This window comes from Myotis lucifugus, unplaced genomic scaffold (genome assembly GCF_000147115.1).
Source record: "Myotis lucifugus unplaced genomic scaffold, Myoluc2.0 scaffold_221, whole genome shotgun sequence".
In the NCBI taxonomy this organism is placed as follows: domain Eukaryota; kingdom Metazoa; phylum Chordata; class Mammalia; order Chiroptera; family Vespertilionidae; genus Myotis; species Myotis lucifugus.
In genome coordinates this window covers 388,623-413,197 of record NW_005871269.1, presented here as the reverse complement: position 1 = coordinate 413,197, position 24,575 = coordinate 388,623, and positions in this window count along the sequence as shown.

The following is a 24,575-nucleotide window of genomic DNA, read 5'->3' as shown; positions in this document are numbered from 1 at the left end:
CACCCGACTCCTCCCTACAAACCTTCAAAGCTCGGATAAGTTTCAGAATGAAAAGGCCTTTCACATCTGGCCTCTGATCCACTCTAAAGCCACTTTGTGTCATGCTCCTCCCTCCAGCCGCACTGCACCGCGTTGTGTCTTAATCCTGCCCTGGTGCCTTATGCCTTTGCACACGCTCTTCCCTAGGCCTGGAATATGCTCTCCAGAGAGCCCCCATTGCACATTCTAATGTGGTGAATTCTCTCCTCCTCCCAAGTTCACCTCCCAACATCACCTACTCGGTGATGCCAATCCAAAAATCCTCAACGTTAATATAGGTTCTATAGATTGAATGTTTGTCTTCGCCAAATTGATATGTTGAAACCTAACTTCCAATATGACAGTAGTTGGAGGTGGAGCCTTTGGAAAGTGAGCAGATCATGAGGATGGCACCCTCTTGACTGGGATTGATGTCCTTATAAAAGACACCCCTTCTACCATGGGAGACACATCAAGGAGACAGCTAATGAGCCAGGAAGTGGGCCCTCACCAGACATGGAATCTGCCAGCACCTTGATCTTGAATTTCCCGGCCTCCGGAACTGTAAGAAATAAATTTCTGTTGTTTATAACCCACCTGGTCTACAGTATTTTGTTATAGCAGCCTGAATAAACTAAACAATAGGCCTATTTTCTATGCATCAAAAACACCCTTTGTATAACTTTTAACATGGTGTTTGCCACCTGTTATATTTGTCACACTGTTTGCTTGTTTTAGCCCACTCCCCTACCACACACACACACACACACACACACACACACGTATGTCCTAGCAATTTTAGTCAACATCAGAAATAAAGGTCATATTGTCTGGGTTCAAATTCCCTTCTAGATGGAATCACATTTCCACATTTGTAGAATGGAGCTCCTAAGAGTAATCACTCCTAGAATTATTGTGAGGGTTAAATGAATAATATATGTAGGTTTTTAAACACTGCCTGACTTTATATAAGTGCTCAGTAAATTTGATGATTATTTTCCTTGTGATCAGGAACCATTCAACTCTCTAGGATCAACACTATGGGTTAAGTATAGCCCACCTCAACAAAGAACAGGGTTAAGAATGTGGAGCCCTAGCTGGATTGGCTCAGTGGATAGATCGTCAGCCTGCAGACTAAAGGGTCCCAGGTTCAATTCCGGCCAAGGGCACATGCCTGGGTTGGGAGCTTGATCCCCAGTAGGGGGTGTGCAGGAGGCAGCGGATCAATGAGTCTCTCTCAGCATTGATGTTACTACCTCTAGATCCCTCTCCCATCCTCTCTGAAATCAATAAAAATATATCTTTTTTAAAAAGAAGACTCTGTAATTACACAGGCTTGGCTTGCAGGGCTGAGCTGGGGCAACTCTAAAAATCTATAATAATAAAAGCATAATATGCTAATTAGACCAGACAGCCAAATGACCTTCCAGATGTCCTTCTGGATGTCCTTCCGGATGACGACCTTCGGGACAAAGCCAGGGCTGGGAGTGCCGAAGCAAGCCGCTAAGGCTGCGAGGGCCAAGCCCCTTGCATGAATTTCGTGCATCAGGCCTCTAGTTGTATAATAAAAGTTCTGATCTCACAGAATTGGTGTGAATAGCAAATAAATAAAGCAATTCACCTTGTCCTTTCAATTACTTAGTAAAGTCTAGGTACCATTATAAAGTTGGAAATGAATGATGAGCGTGCCAAGGTGGACACACAGCTCCCCCTGTCATTGACTGCTTGAGACATAGAGGCCGCTGCCCCTTGACCAGGCAGTGACCCACGGGCTCCACTGTGACCACAGTGCTCAGCTATGCAGGTCATGCTGGTTTGGCCCCTTTGCCTCCTGAAAGGCTTTGGTGACAAAGATCTGGCTCCTGCTATATTTGCACCTAGAGCCCCCACACTAAATCACAGCAAGTGATAAACTGCTGGGGAGAGAGAATGATGGAGGGTATATATAGTCTGGCTGAGAGGCTCACCCAAACTTCCAAGTAGCCTCCACAATAAATCCAGGACTGTCGCTTGGTGATTAGTTAGAGGAAACAGAAACTGCAGGACAAAGCCAGGAAATGACCTTAGAGACTAAACACGGTGCATTTTATTTTAGGGCTTTTTCTCACTTAGAAGTGCTGCCAGGTTGTTTAAAGAGAATGAGTGTTATCAAGGAAGGATTTGGGGATCTGCCAGGCTTTTGACAACATGTGGTAAAAGATTTACAAAGCCCGGAATCAAAGGAGGAGGATGGACAGGAGGATGTGTACTAGAGATGCTGCAGGTGGGCCTGAGATTGACATAAACTTTTTATTGCCCTTTGGGAAACTTTCTAGTAAGCCCCATGGACCCTGTTGGGTGGGGGTGGAAACTTGAGCTCATTTCTGTGAATGACAGCAGAGGGGAGGTGAGAGCCATTTGGGTCATTTGGGACCCAGGGGAGTTAACCAGGGGTGAGGATTGCAGGACAAATAAGACTTTGGGCACCGTCCTGCCCCCATATTTAGGCAGATGGAAATCGAGGTGTTTGGGCACAAAATAACCTTTAACAATTTAAAACCATTCACAGGAAATGGAGAGGAAGGAAGGTTGACAGTATTGAGTTCCTCTAATGCTGCTGAGTGCCTGCTGGACAATTAATGCTAACCCATTACCACCCTTAACATAACAAAGGAGATGCCTGAAGTATAGTCTGGTTCATCCATCTTGGATGTTGCAAGAGGTGGAAATGAAGATTGTACCCAAGTCCACCTGACTCCAAGGCCTTCTAATACTTTGCCTTGGAAGGGATGGGCTGGAATTTAATACCAGCTGGCAGGAATTCGCTCCTCTCTGATTCTTTCAGTGACTGCCTTGCTGTTGGTTGTTGCAATGGGAGAGGGCTACTCAAAGTGTGGGCCCAAGGGTCTCCTCTTGATTTTCCTGCCCCCCAGGGTCGATTCTGGCATACTAAACATGAGTCTATTCACATCCTCTCATCTGCAAACAATCGACGGCAGATTCTTCTATCCCTGCATCGCCTAAAGCCCCCTTATTTTTAATGATGCCATTAATTGAGGCATGCAAAGAAGTAATTCTGAGGCCATTTATTTCTCTTTTAAAGAGAATCTGCAAATGGTTCCAGGGATTTTTAAAATGTGATAAAATACTAGCTAATAATAGCTCCAATTTATGGAGTGCTTACTATGTGCTAGGCACTGTGAGAAGTGTTTTATGATCACCGTCTTATTAATTGCAAACTGGTGGCATGCAGGAAAATCTGGACTGTAGGTTGAAATCTGTTTTCTTTTTCTTTTTTAATCATTATCATTGCAAGTATCACATAAGTCCCCTTTTCCCCTCCATTAACTCCTTCTAGCCCGCCTCCGCCTCCTCCCCCAAGGCCTTCCCCAACCTATTGTCTCTGTCAATGTGTTATGCATATATGCATAAAAGTTCTTTGTTTGATCTCCTCCCACCCACCCACACTCCCCTGCCTTCCCTCTGAGATTCCTCAGTCTGTTTCATGCTTCTGTCTCTCTGGATCTATTTTGTTCAACAGTTTATTTTGTCCATTAGATTCCACATATGAGTGATATTATGAGATACTTGTCTTTCTCTGACTTATTTCGCTTAGCATAATACTCTCCAGGTCCCTCCATGCTGTCTCAAAGGGTAAGAGATCTTTTTTTACTGCTGCATAGTATTCCATGGTATAAATGTACCACAGCTTTTTTTATCCACTCATCTGCTGATGGGCACTTGGGCTGTTTCCAAATCTTAGCTATTGTAAAGTGATCTTCTATGAACATAGGGGTGCATACAGTCTTTCTGATGGGTGTTTCTTAGGATATATTCCTAGATGTGGGATCACTGGGTCAAATGGCAGTTCATATTTAATTTTTTGAGGAAACTCCATACTGTTTTCCATAATGGCTGCACCAGTCTGCATTCACACCAGCAGTGTACTAGGGTTCCCTTTTCTTCATATCTTCGCCAGCACTTGTCATTTGTTGATTTGCTGATGGTAGCCATTCTGACAGGTATAAGGTGATATCTCATGGCCATTTTAATTTGCATATCTTGGATGATCAGTGACTTTGAGCATTTTTTCATGTCTCTTGGCTTTCTGTATGTCCCCTTTGGAGAAGTGTCTATTTAAGTAAGTCTTTTGCCCATTTTTAATTGTATTGTATGTCTTCATTTTGTTAAGTTGTATGAGTTCCTTATATATTTTGGATATTAAACCTTTATCAGATATATATCTTTGGCAAATATGTTATCTCATACAGAGGGCTCCCTTTTCATTTTGTTCATAGTTTCTTTTGCTGTGCAGAAGCTTTTTATTTTGATGTAGCTCCATTTGTTTATTTTCTCCTTAGTTTCCTTTGCCCGAAGAGATGTATCCATGAACACATTGCTTTGAGAGATGTCTGAGATTTCGCTGCCTATGATTTCTTCCAGGGTTTTTATGGTTTCCTGTCTTACATTTAAGTCCTTTATCCATTTTGAGTTTATTCTTGTGTATGGTGTAAATTGGTGGTCTAGTTTTTTGCATGTTGCTGTCCAATTTTCCCAACACCATTTATTGAAGAGACTGCCTTGACTCCACTGTATGCTCTTGCCTCCTTTGTCAAATATTAATTGAGCATATTGGCTTGGGTCAATTTCTGGGGGGAACTCTGTTCTGTTCCATTGATCTATGTGTCTGTTCTTGTGCCAGTACAGGCTGTTTTGATTACAGTGGCTTTGTAGTATAACTTGATATCTGGTATTGTGATCCCTCCAATTTTGTTCTTCTTTCTCAAGATTGCTATGGCTATTCAGGGTCTTTTTTTTGGTTCCATATAATTTTTTGGAGTATTTGTTCTAGATCTGTGAAATATGCTGTTGGTATTTTAATAGGGATTGCATTGAATCTGTAGGTTGCCTTGGGTAGTATGGACATTTTAATAATGTTAATTCTACCAATCCATGAACACTTGCTTATATCTTCCTCTATGTCTTTTGTCAACATTCTGTACTTTTATGAGTACAAGTCTTTTACCTCCTTGGTTAAGTTTATTCCTAAGTATTTTAATTTTTTGTTGCAATGATAAATGGGATTATTTGTTTAGTTTCTCTTTCTGATAATTCATTATTGGTGTATAAAAATGCTATCAATTTGTGGGTGTTAATTTTCTATCCTGCTACATTGCTAAATTCATTATTAAATCTAGTCATTTTTTGGTGGAGTCTTTAGGGTTTTCTATGTCATCTGTGAATAATGAGAGTTTTATTCCCTACTTTCCTATTTGGATTCCTTTTATGTTTTCTTCTTGTTTAATCGCTGTGGCTAGCACATCCAGTACTAAAAGGCTAATATGCAAATTGTCCCCTCAACCAGGAGTTAGACTGGGAGTTCTACCAGGAATTCAACCAGGGGGTGGGGCCGGCCAGCCAACCACCCTTGGCCCCTCCCCCCAGCCAGCTCTGCCCGATCACCTGGATAGGGGCTGGCCAGACCCCACCCATGCATGAATTCATGCACAGGGCCTCTAGAGTTAATTAAGAGTGGTGAAAGTGGATATCTCTGTCTTGTTCTTGTTCTTAGGGAAAATGGTTTTAGTTTTTGCCCATTGAGTATGATGTTGGCTGTAGGTTTATCATTTACTGTCTTTATTATGTTGAGAAAGATCTCTCTATTCCCACTTTGTTGAGAGTTTCCACTTTGCTGGGTGTTGGATTTTGTCTAATGTTTTTCTGCATCTATTGATATGATCATGTGATTTTTGTCTTTCAATTTGTTTATGTGATGTATCACATTCATTCATTTGCAAATATTGTACCAGCCCTGCATCCCTGGAATAAGTCCCACTAGGTCATCATGTATGATCTTTTTACTATATTGCTGGATCTCATTTGCTAATATTTTGCTGAGAATTTTATCATCTATGTTTATCAGGAATATTGGCCTGTAATTCTCTTTCTTTGTGGTGTCTTTATCTGGTTTTGGATTTAAGATAATGCTGTCCTCATAAAAAGAGATTGAAAGTGTTCCTGAAACTCTGTTTTCTAACTGTAATTTGAATATCTTGAAATGGGCTCTGTGCTTTTTGATTTTCTGCAATGCACACCACTCCCTAATTCTAATCCCCTGATTCATTTATATTATAACCAGGCCCTTGTAGGCCGTTGTATTGGTGACCTCTGCTTTAAAACAGCCTGATGACATAGATCATATATAGCCCCCATTTTATTGCTGAGACAAAAAAAGAATATGCAACTTGACCAATGCCACCCACTTGGTGAGTGAGCTAGGATTTGAAAAAAATTCTTACCAGAGAGCAAGCTCATAACCAATGTAGTATATTCCCTTACTACCATGGTGAGGTTTCCACAGGATGGTATAGTGTGTTTCTTTAGGAACAAAAAAGTTGTCCCTGACCATTAATCTTTCCACTTCTCTGTTCACTGAGAAGCTGTCTATTAAAAATTATTAGCATGTGGGGTGATATCCCTCCTATATTTACCTCACTTATAAGTATCATTTCCATTTTTCCACACTAGCCAAAGGCTCTCTCTCATCTCACTTGTGAGTAGAGTTCTAGGGCATTTGGTTTCTGGATTGGGAGATGCTTGAGAAGAGTGCCATAGAAGCTTTTCAAGAACAGAAACTAGGCCTGGCTGGCATGATAGTCGTTGAGCGTTGACCTATGAACCAGGAGGTCACGGTTTGATTCCAAGTCAGGGTACATGCCCAGGTTGTGGACTTGATCCCAGTAGGGGGCATGCAGAAGGCAGCCAATCAATAATTCCCTCTCATCATTGATGTTTCTCTCCCCCCCCCTCTCTTTTCTCTCTCCCTCCCTCTCTCTGAAATCAATATATTTTTTTAAAGAAGAGCAGAAACTAGTGGCATCCACCTTCATAACTCCATCTCCTGGCCCAGAAACTGGTACATGGTAGCTGGTCAACAAGTGTGGGCTATCACTATTGCTATTGTTATTATTATTGCTATTACTATCAAGGAACTAACTAACAGATAATAACATTCACCCAATTACCTAAAACTACCACTTGAGAGTGACATTTACCTTTTATTTTATGAGAGTATCTTTTCCAATTGATTTGTAAATGAAATAATTTCCCAGGTTGGCCAATATTTCTGTTTTATATATTGAATATAGAATATTAGCTTCAGTGTATTCATTGATTTATTCACCACTCCTTTAGTCAACAAATACTTACTGAAATGACCAATATTAGGAGCTGAGATATAGAGAGATTAGAATTTCAGCACTTAGTACATTCCCATGCCGTGTTTTCAAACAGCAGGACACAATTCAGTAGTGAGACATAAGATTAATTTAGTGAATCATGACAAGAACTAAATAAAATAAAAAAGAATAGAATAGAAAGTACTAAACTGAACTTCAGGTATTATATTATGAATTTATTTCCATAACATCTAGAATGCATATGAATATCCTGAGTGGCATCGTAAAGAGCATTTCTTACAATAGGCTGAGAGGTCAAACAGCACTGAAAGCCACTGGTCTGATGGTCCAGAGAGGAGGGTGCAGAAGAACAGATGCTTGAATAAGAAGATGACCAGATGGCTGCATTACAAGGGTTTCCTTTGCCCCTCAGGTGTTTCTCAGTAAATCAACAGACATCCACAGATTGAAAAACACTTGAAAACACTAGTCCAAAATCTCAGATGCTTTGTGCTTTGGGACTAGACCTATTTTCTGGCCTTAAAGCCTTCTCCCTTCCCTTTGATAGTGCCTGAAATTAGCTACACACACACACACACACACACACACACACACACACACACACACGCACACGCACACACACGCACACACATCAGTTTTATAATTTAAAAAATTTGTAAGGTCCAAGGCTTTCTTATGAGAGAATCCACTAATTTAATCACGTAATCACATTCCCACTATCGCAGATAGCTTAAATATTTACAGGGTTGAGTGGGAACCAGTAAATGTACAAAGGCTGTCAAGCTTGGCAGCATTGTCAATAATTCAGCAGTAACCTTCTTGCTGAAGACCAAAGCCAGGAAAACCAATACCTGTGCCAAATGTGGGTTCCAACAAAGTTTATATTTCTATTCCAGTCTCATCACTTGTGTGTGTGTGTGTGTGTGTGTGTGTGTGTGTGTTCATCCATTGTTTGTTTTTTCTAAGCCTTTTGTACAGTCTCTTACAAATCGTTTTCCAGGTCTATGCTTGGAATTTTCTGCCACACATGCTCAAGATTTTCAACCAAATCCAGACACACAGTTCCGTTGTGTTTAGAATTGTTTTCCTTTAAGTAGTCCTCCAACCTGGCTTTGAAGCACGCATCCTGGGATGATAAATGGGAGAAACTCACACCTCTGGGAAGGGCTGCGATTCCACTCTGTCTGCCTGGAGCCCAAGCAGAGCGGCTCTAAATTGATTTACAGAGACAACTGGGAAAATGGGAAAGCGTTTCCGTGGAGATGCAGCTAATTAAAGGCTAGAGTGACCAGCTCGGTCTTCTTTGGCTCTTCCTATTCCTGAGCACCATATTCCTTTACAGTACAGAAGTTCCCAACTCTAGGATGTCCACACGGCTTTAACTCATTGGGAAATATTTTCTCAAATAGAGTGGTAGGCACTCCTAAAATATGTTATTTTTGAACATGTCCGCCAGCCATTTGCCTTTCCCAGCTGAGGGGCAGGAGGGGCGATTGTTTTCCTTCTCAGCTTGTTTTTGAGGAACAGCTGCCTCTCTGGACATTTGGCGAACTCTTCTCTAATCTGAACAAAATCACAAGGAGCCAAGAGCTAGGTAAATGGAAAGTAGGTACCTTACGGCTAAACAGATTGTGTGTTTTCTCCAACAGATGAGTGTTCTTTCTAAGCAAGATCAGAGAAAAGGTACTGAAACATATCTTGGATTGGTGGTGGATTTTCTGAAAGCAAAGTAAATAAGCTAAATCCCTTGTTTCCAGTCCAAGTGAAATCTGAGGTCACAAATGAGTGACAGGTACAAAGAGTGTACAATTTCTAAAAGCAGTCATTGCTACACAGGTAATTATTAACAGTAACCAAGGCTGCTAATTCTGTCCCCTTTCTCTACTACCTCCTGCTCACCTCACTATGGAGTTCCCTTTGTGTTTCCATGGTAATTGAGAGTGGTTTACATGGCATAGTCTTTAAAAGCAGGCTTGGGAAATCCGTCCTTTGTGTGTTGATCTTATTAACTATATTCTGTTGTACCAGCTTGATATCAGGTTAAATGGATCATTTCAAACCTTTGAACCATGCATTTTATTTCCAGGTCTTCACTCAAATCCATTGTGAAAATATATACTGGGTGTGATTTCATAGTTAGTTTGTTGTAGCTTTTATAACTGAGTGGACTGATTTTTCAGACTCAGTGCCTAAATGGCAATAGATCCACCGTGTCATTTCATTTTCTCTTAGGTTAATAGCTAAAACATTTATCCCATTTAAATTTTATTTAATATTCTTTTTTCTCTATTATTCCTGCTGTTGACTCCAGATCTCTACTCTCTTCACAGTCATACCTGTTCCTGATCATCTTCTCAAGTCAAACAAGTCGATTCAGATCAACATGCCTAGAATAATGACTGCTACATAGTAAGTATTTCAGTGCATGCTTTTATCCCTTGCAGATCTGTAATGTGATCCTCTTACTAGCAAATAGATGGTTGTTCAAGGGAATGTCAAGGCTGGATAATAGTAATGGACCAGGTTGGTTGGTTAGTTGATTTGACTTTTTGTTTTTAGTAACAGTCAACTCATATTCCTTACCATCAAGTTCTTGGACTAATCAGGAAGGAATTGGTAACAGAGAAGCAGCAGAAACCTCTTCTTTAGGAATACAACTTAGCCATCACAATTCCCTTGTGTGTGAAAGTGAGCATGTGGATTAGGGACCACACTTGCATGGACTTCAATAATAGTGACTGTGAGAGGGAGGGAGGTGCAGTCATTGAGCACTTGGCCTCTGGTCCTAGACTGACTTGGCTCAAATCCCACCTTTGCCACTTACAAGCTGTGAAAACTTGGGCAAGTTGTCTAATGGTTCTGTGCCTCAGTCCCTCATCTATAAACTGTGGCTAATAATGTACTTACCATGAGGGTTTCTAAATGCAAATTAAATAAGTTAATATGTACATAAAACATCTATTGTATGCTAAGGATTGCGTATGTTTGTTACATTATTATCTCGTAAAATTACCCTCATCTCTGTGGTAAATAGTGGAAAGAAATTTGATAGGTGATATCGAGAAGAAAAGAATGTGAGGAAAAACAGAGATATGCTTCCTTTTAGAGGCAGAGAGGATGGACATGTTAGAAAACATAAGCAATTGTTGGAGAGTGTTGAGTGGTATTGGCCAGAAAAGATACCTTAAATGTAGTAATGCTGAAGAAGGGGAAGATGTATCAGGTTTAGATGGTATATATAGAATAAATTAAATCCGGTCATTTAGGGGAGACATTAGGAGTAACCAGCAGGACATGAATATAGAATGTTTTCATCTGGGGATCTCCAGAGTGAGGTAAGTTTGGGTCATGGTTGGAGTTCAGCCAACTGAGGCAGAGTCTGCTGAGACTGAGGGGTTATGCATGGACTGTTCTGTCCCAGCTCCTGCAAGACATGGTGGGAGGTGATGCTGATGCATTGGGGACCAGCAGCTCCTCACACTAATAACATTGTAATCCTATATAATAAAAAGGTAATATGCAAGTTGACCCTCACGCCCTCACATCACAAGATGACCACCCCCATGTCATCACAATATGGCTGCCCCCACATTATCACAAGATGGCCGGCAGGGGAAGGCAGTTGGGGGGACCAGGCCTGCAGGGGAGGAAAATTGGAGGTGACCAGGCCTGCAGGGGAGGGTAGTTGGGGGTGATCAGACTAGCAGGGGAGCAGTGAGGGGCAATCAGGCATCCAGGCAGGCGAGTGGTTAGGAGTCAGCAGTCCCAGATTGTGAGAGGGATGTCCAACTGCTGGTTTAGGCCCAACCTTGCAGGGACATCCCCTGAGGGGTCCCATATTGGAAAGGGTGCAAGCTTGGCTGAGGGACACCCCCACCCAGTGCAAGAATTTCATGCACTGGGCCTCTAGTGAGATATAACAGGTGTAAAACAAATAAATGGCTATTAGAAGTAGCCCAACACACTGGAGGACAATCTGAGCTGCAGTTAGGGGTAGGGTTGGAAAGTAGACAGAAGACAGCACAAGGGAATTTTTCATACAGGAGATTGTACTGAACCTACCCGTGTGCTAGAAACTTCTGTGTTAACCCATGTTGCCTCATCACTTCATCCGTTTTACCTGATGGCCTATGCACCATGGAAAACACTCCAGGACAAGAAAACCCAGAGCTCATTCTCCTCATGCTGCAGCTGTAGTGATATATATTCTATATAATAAAGAGGGAATATGCTAATTGACCCTCATGCTGTCACGAAGATGGCGTTGTCCACAGCCAATAAGGAGGGAATACGCTAGTTGACTGCCCCGCCCTCATAGATGGCAGCACCCACAGCCACAAGATGGCGGCACCCAATCCCTTCAGCCCCGCCGGGGCCTTGCTGCATGCTTGCCTCCAGAGTGCCCCAACCCCTCAGCCCCCCAGCCGCCCAGGGCCGCCCGAGGCTCAGGTAACCAGGGCCGGCTGAGGCTTGCGCTGCCGGCAGTGGCAGCAGCAGAGGTGTGATGGGGGTGTTGCCTTCCCCTGATCGCTGGGTCACCTCCTGCCCCTGAGGGCTCCCAGACAGTGAGAGGGGGCAGGCCGGGCTGAGGGACCCTTCCCCTCCAGTGCATGAATTTTCATGCACCAGGCCTCTAGTGTGTGTGTGTGTTTCAGTGCATGGACTATCCTTGTGCCAGTTCCTCTACACATGTATGCAAAGCACAAGCATAGACACACTTTCTAGGTAGATAGAGAGATGATAGACTTGTAAAACTGCAATTACCCAAAGCATGCTTTTAATTTTTTTTCACTTAAAAATCCTATATAATAAAGAGCTAATATGCTAATTAGACTGGACTCCAAGTCCTTCTGGAACAACCTTCTGGAACCAGTGGGCGGGGTCGTGGGGCTGTGAGGCAGCCAGGGCCAAGAGGGCCGAAGCAGTTGGGGCTGCGAGGGCCAAGTCCCATGCATGAATTTTGTGCATCGGGCCTCTAGTGTATGATAAAGATTTTTTCATGGCCCAAAATAAAAAAGCTCATTATAATTATAACTATTAATATGCATACAGTATTATAAATGTTTTGATTAATTTTATTTTTATCCCAACTTATATGCCTTTTTAAATTAAAATCTATCATCTTTTAATTAAAATAGTGTTTGTTTCCTTAAATACACAAGTAGTACATAAACACACATTTATTATAAAAATTGCAAGTAAAGCCCTCTTTTATCTCCCCTAAGACCAGATTATCCCCCTTCCTCCTCCATCTGCAGTCTCACTTGCTACAGAATGAACTTCTGCTCATATTTGGGAGTACATCCTCCCACACATTTTTCTAAACATGTATGTGTGTGTATGTGTGTGTGTGTGCATGTGTGCCTGTGTAGTTGGAGGTTTTTATTACTTTTTTTTCCTGCAACTCAGTCACTGAATTTAAATATATCCTCTATGATTTAGATATATTTAGTACTTAGACAAAATATTTATACAGCTTTAGTTGAAGAGTAAAATAAATCATACATAGTTCATAGTTTATTTATCTTGAATTATGCATAGGATTAGGTTAAATCTAGAAAATCAGTCACCTCAGAGCCTTTTGGTAGTGGATGGATATGGATAAATGCAGCATAAATTATAAGCAAAACACATTCAGGAAATCACTTACGAGTCAATGTAGAATACAGTTCATTTAACCTTATAAACTATTTCATAAGTTTCTCTATTATACATCTACATTTATGTCCTGAGTTGGTGCCTTTCTAATCCAAGCCTTAGAATTAGATGTTGTATGTATCAATCAATAAAGTATACATTACATTTTCATGTTTTTTCTAATAAGAATAGTGAAAGGATTCTGAGTTCTTTAATAATACAATAAAATCAAGCTAAGAATAACATTTTGGTCCCAGAGAAACATGATATTTCTAAGAAAGGGGTGGATTATATAATTAAGATAAACACAGGTCTACTTGGTATCATTTGTACACTCCTCTCATGTTCCTCATTACTGTTGTGAACATACTCAGGCGATGACAGAAAGAAATGTCTGGACAGCTAACACTACATGAGCATGGACCAGTTCCGATCCCTTCCCTCTCAGATGGTTCATTTAAAATGTAATCTTATGTAATGGGATTGTAAAATAGAATCTCATATAATCTAATAAAATACAATTTTATATAAATATATTCTTATGCAGTGGGACATTTCCTATTGCCTTGGAAATGGTGATGAGGGCCCAAAGCTAAGAACAGGAGGCATGAGGGACCCCCCACATTCAAACAACTGGGGCTAGGTTCCCATCCAGAACTACTAAGAGATTAGCTCTGCTGTCATTATCCACCCCAATTTTGATCACCATCTGAGTTTATATGAGAAGACTAGAAGTGGGTGGGAATGAAAGAACCACTGGAGTTAGAAGTTGTAGGCCTTAGGATATTTGGGACTATGTCAACCTAGCTAAGTTGGAACTGTGTTTCCCAGAATTCCCTTCTCAGTATGGTCTGGGCTCAGGTTGGCCACAAGCAAACTTCTCATGAGAACACAAAAGCACAAGTGAAGCAGCAGCTACCTTGACTCTCCAAAGGCCAGACACTCTGGCAACCCACGCATATTCTTGGGAACCTGCTAGCTTATTACAGGCATAAGGCAGCAGCCCCACCCAGAGCCCTTCAATTTCTCATTAGCTTTCCTCCTTCAGCTCAATTCCCGGGTCAGATGTGTGTTTATCTCTGTGACAAAGGCGCCAGCTTCTACAAGATGCTGGAGACTTGAAGCAGTGAGAGACTGACACAGGTTCCAGTCCATCCTTGTGGGTTGCAGCTTATCCCTGCTTTCGCCCACTTTACATCCATCTTTCCTTTCTGATTGCCTGGTCTGCTAATGTTAGGCCCACCACCAGATGGGGAAACCACCACTGTATGTAAACCATATAAACAGAAAGAAAGGGCATTCAAGAGAATGACTTAGAGATTGAGGATTCCCTAATGAAGGGAAGATCAGCTTTTCCCCACCCTGACTGCATGCTCTTTTGAGCTGGGAACCTGAAGGCTGTCCTTGCTCTTGTCTCTGTGGTGGAGCAAAGGGAAGAGAGGGAGTCAATGGGAGAACTTGATGCATCCTCTGGAGTTTGGGGCATGAGTGAACACGGAGCCTGTCTCTTTCCTGGAGGTCTCTGATAATGACAGACCTCCTCGGATAATGGCTGGCCCACAACTGTTTAGTGTGCTTGAGAAGAAGATGTCAGCAAACTCCCGCCACCTTACCTTTGAGAGTACATAGAGGACTTCCTTGGGGCGCTAGTTCAGGAGGCAGAAGCCATGAAGCTTCCCAAGTGGCTACCAGGGAAGGTTGCCCCATCTGGAGATGGGGCTGGAGATGTAAAACTGTATCTACAAAGTTAGACACAACTACCCTTGAGCAATGGAGAGTAGAGGTGAACATCACCTGCTAAAACCATGTGGAGAGTATCCATCGCACAGGCCACCAGTGGCAGGCAGAACCAGGCCAAGCCACAGTGAGACCAGAGATGCCTTCCAATGTAGACAGGCAGCCAGGGCCCTGGTCTTCTCTCCATTCCCCTTCCAAGAGGATCCAGAGACCCAGAAGTGGATGTGGCTGGGGAAGAGATGGCATCCCAGAGTCTGGCCTAGGGGAGGAAGGAAAGAGAGGAGTTCAAGGAGAAGCCTGCTTGCACTGACTTCTGCAAGTCTTTTGAAATACAGAGCAAACCTGTGCTGCAGAGAAAAGGAGAGGAGATTTGTAATTGTTTTGGGATTAAACTCTCAAACTGGGCAGAACTAATTCTTTTTTTAAGTAACTAAGTTTTAACAAGGAGTAATGGAGTATGCCCGAAGAGACCTCTGACATAACCGTTGAGAGCAGCGATTAGTGAAAAATAAAACCATTTCATCTTAGAATTCCCACTGTATTCAGATTTTTCAGTAAAGTGGATACTTTTATGGACACATATGTATCTGGATTTATACACACATGTATTCACACATGAATAGCCCCCTCATTTACATGAAGGTAACTGAATTGGAAAGCTTAAAAATCTACATGAGGTTTAGCAAATATGTGCACATGTGCCACTCACCTCACCCCATCCCTTGCCCAAGGCCGACATTATGCATCAGCCACTGCCCTCCTTCATGCTGACCCAGGAGTCAGGCACAGAATCCTTTCAACCCAACATGCCAGGCAGCCACTTCTGAGAGATCAGAGTTGGCATCCAAGATGAAACCGTTTGTCATCCCTGTTCCAGATTCTAGAACACTGACTGGGAGCAGGGAGTCTGGTTTTGAGCAGTCATGAAAACTATGCCTTTTATTTGCTCGCAGCCTATTTATTCTTACTGTGCGCTTAATTCCAGTAAGCTTTATCAGCTGTCATCTGATTTATCACTCCACAGCATGAAAGAGTAAGCTAATTAAGAGTTGGGATTTTACTGGAGTAAACAGCACTAACAGTAGGAAGCCAGGATACTGACAAAAAAAGAGAAGGTGACATAATAAAAATAATTTCCATTTACTAAGCATTTTTAACTTTGTTCCAGGCCCTTTATCTACATTTTCTTTTATCCTCACAACAATGCTCTAAGGTAAATATTACAATTTATTCCCATTTTATAGATGAGAAAACCTGAGGCTCACAGAATTTAAGTGACTTAAACAAGAACACGCTGTTGGGAGTCAATTCCAGGTCTTTAAAGCTCCAACTCCAACCCCAACCTCTCCTGCAAAATTACATGCTTAAAGTTTCTGAGAGCACAGTCTCCTTCTGGTGTATAAATGTAGGAGCAGAGTCCCCTGGATCAATGGGACCTAAAGGCATTAATTTTTAAATAGGGTAATACATAATGTTTCTGATGATTACCGGCGTCATTAAGGAAATATTAAATTAATATGTTCTGTAAACAAGGATGGTAGGTAAATGTGAAATATATTTTAATTTTTTAATTGAAATGCTTTAAATATTTTAAAAGTCTATAATGTGTATATATTGTATTGCACTATATATAGTATATCAGGTAGCTCACTATTAAGCCAGATAAGTTGCATTTAGGTGTGTAAAAGCTCAGGTATGTAATGTGACAATATATGTATAAATGTCTTAAGAGAAGCTATTGAAATGCTAAATACCAGCTGATCCTATGCCTTCACCACCAACTTTCAGGTCATTTTCATATAACAAATAACCCTAACTTTTTTGGTGTTTTTTTAAGAATTAGGGAGCAAGATCCTGGAGTTCCTGATTTCTGACTGTTGATGTTTTTCTCATCTCCACTCCACCTCTAGCACCTGATTAAATCACCAATCCTGGGTTTTATAGAATCATTTTACATTCTGCAAACAATGTAAAATCATTTTCCTCCACCCCTACCCAATAGAACTTCTTTCTGGGAGAATCGTCCTTTGAAATACTAAAGAAATGCCCTCCTTCCCAATCATTTAGGACATTTTCCTTAACATCCTGGACTCATTAAAAAAAGAGGTTTTAGAATCTCAGAGACCCGATTTCAAGTCTTTGCTCAACAACTTAATAGCTTTGTGACTTTAAGCAAGATGCTGGCCTTACTATGTATTTCCTCATCTGTAAAGTGGGTACAATATCAGTGTCCACTCCTGGGCTACTGTGAAGATGAAATGAGCTAGCATATGCAAAAGCCTTAGCACACTATTTGGCACAGAACCAGCCCTCAAAATGTGTTTCCTTAATTATTATTTCCTAAATCCATTTACTTTTAGCATCATCCGGTGATTGAATGTCTTTGTCTCAGTGATTTAAATGAGATCATTTTCTGGGCTCAACAATTTGTACAAAAGAGAAGAGGGCCTTCTGATTTGCCCAACTTTGAGATCAATTGTAGATAAAGGGAATGGTAACCATTTAACTTTGTGGTGAATACCAGATGCACACAGATTAAAATTAAAGAGACTTCTCCAGGTACTCTTCCCTCTGTGAATTTTATTGTGACATTGAATGCTCAATTTTGGGTGGAGCACAGCTATTTCCATGACAACCAACAACAAGAGGTGTCGTTTGGGAAATCATTTCATTGTAATAGCAGACTGGAGTACTAGAAAGAAAATCTCTTATTTAACATCAGAACTTTCAAGGAAAGAGAAAAAAACAATTTCTTTCAAAAAAAATGATACTGTTTTCAAGTTTGCCTCATTCAGAAATCTTTTTCTTTACATCAGCTCAGGTTCAATTATGTAATCCCAAAGGAAGAAAAGAAAAATTGTCTTCACTGCACAGTGTTGGGCCTGCTTACCAAAAGAAGTGCCTGCTTTGTTTTGTTATAATCCCTCATTCTTTGGGATTTAATGAGACAAGATACTGTATTTTGAAATGAACCTATACACAAAGTTAAGTCGATTTCCTTTGGGGATAAACCCCTTATAAAACTCCAGCTTCACAAATTTAAATATAATAATGACTTTGACTAAATCTGTATACGGTGAAATCCACTAATGGAGACCACCCCACAGTTCAATAAAATAACACACAACAAGGGGGTCTTGCCAGCAGGTGGTCTCGTAACGCAAATTCACATAGCTTATGTTCAGTTATTAACTGGAAGGATTCATGGTGAGATCGAGTCAGCATTGTTCCTTTTCCTTCTCAAAGAATGTCACTTCTCTTCCCTGCACTCCCCACTGCAGATTCTTGGGTGCTCAATGGTAGGCCCAGCTTCCCTGGAAAAGGCCAACCACCAGGGTGGCCACAGGCCCAGCTGAGTGAAGGTCAACAAAAATGTCCTCCTCTCTGATTTTAGGCTAATCTGAGGAAAACCTCCAGAGGTAGGGACTAACGATCCAGAGAACAAAGGCTATTATGCAAAAGCAGATTGAGGGAGCACAGTTCATAATTTATCACCATCCTTTGGCTGTTTGGTAGAGAGACCCAGCTATAAGGGACCTGAATTTATGTCTATTTTATACATACTCAGCATTAAACATATGAAAGAGTATCAAGTCTGAGAAAAATTGCTCTCAGAGCAAAGTAAAGAAAATCACCTTATAATCCTAGCTCTGCGACCCAACAACTACTTGCATATATGTATGTTTTCTTTCCAGGTTTTTAACTATACGTAAACTCATGCATATACACATATGTGTCATTGGAATCATTAAAGATACAGTTTTCTATCCTATTTTTTATTAAATATCCTATGTTAATACAGTCTTTATCATTGTTATTTGAATGGTGGTGCCCTGGGTTGACAAACTACTTATCCCTCTGTAGTTAAGAGCATGGGATCTTGAATCTAACTGCCTGAGTTCAAGTCCCAACTGTGACTTCCTGTGAGATCCTGGAGAAGTTGCCTTCAGTTTCCTCATCTGTACAATGGGTCTAATAAGAGTGTCTTCTTAGTAGGGTTTATCTTAATGGTAAGTGAAGTGATGGTCCTGCTTTCGTGCCTGACCATGCCCTTGGGTCATTCATCGATTTTCCTAGTGTTATATATTATCTTTTCAAAGGGATACCAAGCTGATTATTTTTTTTATTTTTGTTAATCCTCATCGAAGGATATTTTTTCATTGATTTTTAGAGAAAGAGGAGGGAAAGGGGCAGAGAGAGAGAAAAAGAGAGACAGAGAGACAGAGATAGAGAAACATCGATTGGTTGCTTCCTGCGTGCACCCCCATTGGGATCAAACCTGCAACCCAAGAACATGCCCTTGACTGGAAATTGAACCCATCACCCTTCCGTTCATGGGCTGACACTCTATCCACTGAGTCACACTGTCTAGGGCCCAAACTGATTATTTTTAATGACAAAAAATAAAGTTGAAATGTTGCAGTAAGGCTTTTGCAGAAGAAAATACTAATTGTTTTTCTAACATGGAACAGCGTGTGTTGCTCAGAGGCACCTTCCAACCGCTGGTGAGGCAGGCAGCGCTGGCTTGCCCTCCATGTGGACACAATGTTGATGTGAAGATAAAGTGACTGTTATTGGTAGCACTATACTCCTGCAGCGTGGAAGTCTTGGTGAAAAGCAGAATGCCTGCCTCTGCTCTAGAGAGCATGCCAGAAGCAATCCTTCCGGACTGTGTCAGCGTTAATGAAGTATGTTCCCCTCACACCAGGGCTGAGGGTCACCTCTAGATGTTGAAAAGCAACAGAACTAAAGGAACAAATAGATTTGGGAAATGCTGTGTTAAACTCATCCAGACAGTATTCCCATTTTTGATGTGCCAATGTGTGAGGGGCTGTATTATATGCTTTCCATCATGGACATTTGTCAGAGATTATATCACGGGACAAATATTTCAAGAAACCCGTTTTGAGAAAGAGCGCTCTACTAAATATTTTAGTGCTGGATCAAAGGAGGTGTTCCTGTGTGAAACCTTTCTTTGGAGCAGGTTACTTATAGCTGGTGACCCATGAACAAGAGACATAACTACATAATTCCCAAACCCAGGTACCAAGCAGATCCGTAGGAAAATACTTACCAATACTTGAAAATACTTAGAAATTCCTTTCGTGGTGAAGCAAGCAGATCTCAAAGTGTCCCCCAAAGCCAGCCATTCCCATGCGAGGGTGGACCCAAGTGCCTATAGTTAGAGTTGCACCGTGGGTTCATTCCTGATTCTCGTATGGTTTACTGAAAAGAAGGCAGGGCTTTTCCATCCCAAGGACAGTGCTTATTCTCAGTAGAGCAGGCTGGGGAGAACGATTCACGCAGCACAGGGCAGCTCAGTAGCTGCGCTGCTCCCTTCCCTTCCAGACCAACCCATGTCCAGGGTTCCTTCCTCAAGGCAGTTCCTCTCTCCTCACCTGGGGCTGAACTCAGGCTGCATCGCCTGGTGGCTGAGTCCTGACACAGGCCATCAAGTGCAGCCAGGAGAGGGGAGCAGGATGCAGGAGGTCCGTGGGTGCTCTCCCCTGTGAATGTGCAGCTTCTCGGGAAGGGGCTGCACACTCCATTGGCCCCCAGCCCCATTTATGCAGGGCTGGGATCTAAGAGGCCAGGACATCTTGCTTACCAGGGACGAGGTTACTCCACCACTGAAAACAAGGGGCTGAAGCCTTCTACTTGCTCCTTGGTGACCTATGAGATGCAAGTACCACCCTTCCCTGTGGTTACTTATTTTAAAAGTGAGGATGGGGCCAGTAGAGCCACGGATGGGCCTCTCTGCTCTTGGATAACAAGATAACGTTCATTGTACTCTCTCTTGGGGTCAGGGGATCCTTCTGAACTTAAAAACATTGAAATGGCAACTCATGCTCCCCACCTCCCTCCCCACATGCTCTTACACATAACTTTTGACGGTGGTTCTGGTTTTCCCATGAAACATTTCTCTGTATGTGGAGGGAAGAGTCTCCCATTTAATTGCTATTAACTCTGTCTCTCTGGTCTATTTCCTTTCTTGTTGCTTAAGCCGAAATCAGGCTTCATCCTTTAGTTCAAGATGGGAGCCTTAAAATTATAAAACCCTGACACTTAAGAAACCCAAAAGCAAAAAGGTGACAGAAATGGAAACCAAGGGAGAAGGGACCCGTGTCTCTTCCCATCTTCCTCTGAGCTCTGGGGCAGTTATGGTGGGTGTCCGTATGCGTGCCGTTCAACTTCTGATACTTCAATCTTGCTCTAGGACGAGCTGGACAAACTCTTTGAGGACGGCGATCCTGCGTGTTGTGCAGGGAGACCTAGCACAGAAGGTGCTCTCTAGGCTCTAGTGCAGAATGTTCCCCGTCACAACTATAGGGCAGTGTGGACCCGACCCACCTGGACCAAAGCCTGTCTCTGCTATTTACTCTCTCCATCCTAGCAAGTCAGTGAAGCCCTCGGTGCCTCAATTTCTTTATCTATAAAATGGGAAGTTGCTGTGAGCAAAACCCATGCAATGTGCTTAGCACAGCTGTTGGCATATAGCAACACTTCGTTAATATTAGCTATCTATATATATAAATCCATAATATGCAAATAGACCAAATGGTGGAACAACCGAACAACTGGTCACTATGCTGTGCACTGACCACCAGGGGGCAGTCACAGAACATGGCAGGCGTTGGCAGCAGGCGGCAGAGAGCGGAACATGGTGGGCATCAGCTGTGGCAGGATGGTGGAGCTGGTGAGCGGGGGTGTCAGACCAAGGTGGGGCACCAGTTGCTGTCATCGGGCAAGCCTCTGGTGGTTACTGAAAATTCTTTGCTCCCAGTGCCAGCCCTGATTGCTTGGCGCCATCAGCTGTTGCGAGCGGCTGTGGGCCCTGATTGCCCCTCAGGGATTCTCCACCTCCCCCTACTCCTGAGAGGTGATCAGGGCAGCAGCCACTGCTCACACCTGCTGTTGGCGCCGGCCCCAATTGCTCCATGCCGTCAGTGGGTATGAGCAGGGCTGGCACTGTCAGCACGTGGGAGCGGCGGCGGCAGGAGTGGGGCTGCCAGCAGACAGGAGACCCAGTGCCACCGCTGGGGAGAGCACCCACGGGCCTCCTGCATCCTGCTCCTCTCTGCTGGCTGCACTTGATGGCCTGTGTCAGGACTCAGCCACCAGATGATGCAGCCTGAGTGCCCACTGCAGCCTCTCGGCCCACAGTTCCTTTCAAGGTGCACGAATTCGTGCACTGGGCCCCTAGTCATTTTATAAGGAGGGAAAATAGCACTCACTAAGTGCCAGCCACTTCCATGCACACTAGTTTACAAAAGTCTTTTGAAGTGGGAATGTCACCCCCATTTTGTAGCCAGTAAAACCAAATCAGAGAACTATGGTTTTCTTCTCCCAGTCGGTGATTAGCAAAGCTGGGATTCCAGCCCCCAAGACTGAAGTCTCTGCACCTCTCCACACAGTCCCCAGCCCTCAGGCCTCGAGGATCCTGAACTGGGGGAGACTCCTGCCAAAATTGCCACCAGTGACCAGAAACGGCCCCTTCTAGATGTCACATTCCCAGCTGTGGGTGCTGACTGCTCCCCGTGCCTCCCGGGCCTCGTGATGAACATCCTGTAGGACTCCGGCTCGGGAAGCTTTGGGGCGGTGGACCAGAGGTCAGCTCTGTAATTCCATCACTGCTCGCTCACTGACTGCTTAGGGAGAAGCCACGATGACAGCTGGGATCCTTTCGGTGATGAGTAATTGCCCCGTCGTACAAATCTATTCAGACCACATCCTTCTGGTACACAACCACCAGTTGATTTAAGATGCAAACCTTTTGTAGCTCATTGCCAGAAGGATGAAATATAGAGTTTACCCAGACTTTCTTTGCTGAAGTATTTATTGTAAATCATTAGTTACTGTGAGTTGCTACCCATATATCAAGCAATTCCTACCCAGCTCCGGGTGCTGAAAGAGCTCTCTGTGTTTTTCTACAAAATGTACCATTTGTCCAAGAATATAATTACCGTGTACTTTTTAAAAATCCCAGGCTCATACATTTGCATGGAGAAACCCAGTCCCACAGACACCCAATTAGCCTGGAACAGTCAATGTGGTTTTTAGTGCAGGAACCACAAGTCTTTGGGGATGTTTAGGAACATGGATCATAAATGCTTCACCTACTATCCAGGCTTGTGGCCAGAGAGGGAGGGGAAGACACTGAGGTTCAGACAGCACCTCCCTGCTCTAAGCCTCGTGCTGAACACTTCATAGGACTCCTTTCATTCTCCCAGCAGCCACAACGGGTGGGTATTATCATCTTCATTTTACAGACGAGCAAACGAGGGATCAGCATCTCATGCCACAAAGCCGTGCAACCACAGCTGATAGAGAAAATAATTAACTTTCCCAAGTCTCTCGGCTGAATCGCCACACACGGAGAGGCTCCCAGCCCCAACTAGCCGATTCCTGGCTTCTGCTGGTCTGAGTCTTCTGTGGGTGGCTCTCTAACAAATAGGACGGCTCCCCATCAGCGGGGCAGCCGTTGAACATGAAGGAGGAAGGCTGTGATGTAGAGCAAGCATGTTCATCCTGCCACCAACAAAGATCAAGCACTGAATCTGAATCCCCCATGGGTGGGAGAAGGAGGGAGTGGGGTGCTGTTCCCCCCGACCATTCTCTCCGGAGCACGCAGCAATATGGGCAGACAATTAGTATGAACAGATTTGAGCAAAACACCAAATCTGATTGATGCTGAAAGCACAGCCCGGGAGCACACAAAGGGGTGGCAAAGAAGGGTGACCTGCTTAAAAATTCTAATCCTCATAAGCCTCTGAGGAGGCTGCTCTTTTCACTGGGCAGGTTTTTAATATTTATTGCTGAAGGCCATTATAATCCTAATGAAAATAGCATGTCCTCAGGAGAAGAGGTGGTATAGCTGGAAAGAGCAAATGGGGCCCTGGCATTTAGTGCCTCTCAAGGTTAAAGGTGAACCGGAAATGAATCCCTGCAAGGTTTCAGGAAGTGGGAGGAAGTTGAGCTCAAACAAGGAGGTATGTGGGACCCAATTCTGGCTGAGTTACTGACGATGGAAGACCCAAGTGTCTTGGCGGTAGAGCAGTCAATACGGCTCACAGGTGGAGACAGACAGGCTCAGAATCCACCCACAGGGTTTGCATCCCAGCTCTGCCACCCCTCAGCCTCAGTCTCCGCATCTGTAAAATGGAGGTAATTGTGTTGATTTGTTGTGAAGATCAGTTGAAATGATAAATGTAAATCACTTAGCATAGACTCTGGCACAGAATAAATGCTAAATGAATGAGAGATACATTATTTTTAATATAACTTTTATTATTGTTATGGCTTATCCCAAATATTATTGGTTTGTTTGGCCAAATAAATAAATAAATAAGGATGCCAGATATGAATTAAAAGCTAGCAACTAGGAGGGCCTGTTAGAAAGAGTCAAAGAAAAATTAATGATGCATCTTCTATTGATAAAATTAGAGTTCAAATCTGGCTTAAGTTGGGAAGGAAAATAAGAGCTTCTCCCTTAAAAATGAACTATTTAGTCCTAACTGCTTTGGCTCAGTGGATAGAGTGTCGGCCTGCGGACTGAAGGGTTCCAGGTTTGATTCCGATCAAGGGCACATGCCCGGGTTGTGGGCTCAATTCCCAGTAGGAGGCATGCAGGAGGCAGCCGATCAATGATTCTCATCGTCGATGTTCTATTTCTCTCTCCCTCTCCCTTCCTCTCTGAAATCAATAAAAATATATGTAAAAAATTCTAACTATTTATTCAATAGTATTTCCATTGGCGGATAAAGTGTATTGCTTGAATCCACCCATGTCATCATGTGGGATCTAAGGAGAGCTGCACCATGAGGAATCGTGAAGCCTAGAAGTTTGTCTGCCAGGCCCCGGCTGCTGTTGTATGTCAGTTCTTTCATCAGTGCAACTGTTACCGGGAAACCCCGGCTGGGGCTCGGGCTGCCTGGTTCTGCGTCCAATAAAGAAGGCAGGGTTGAATCATATTAGGCGTTTATTGAGAAGGCGAGTCAACCCAGA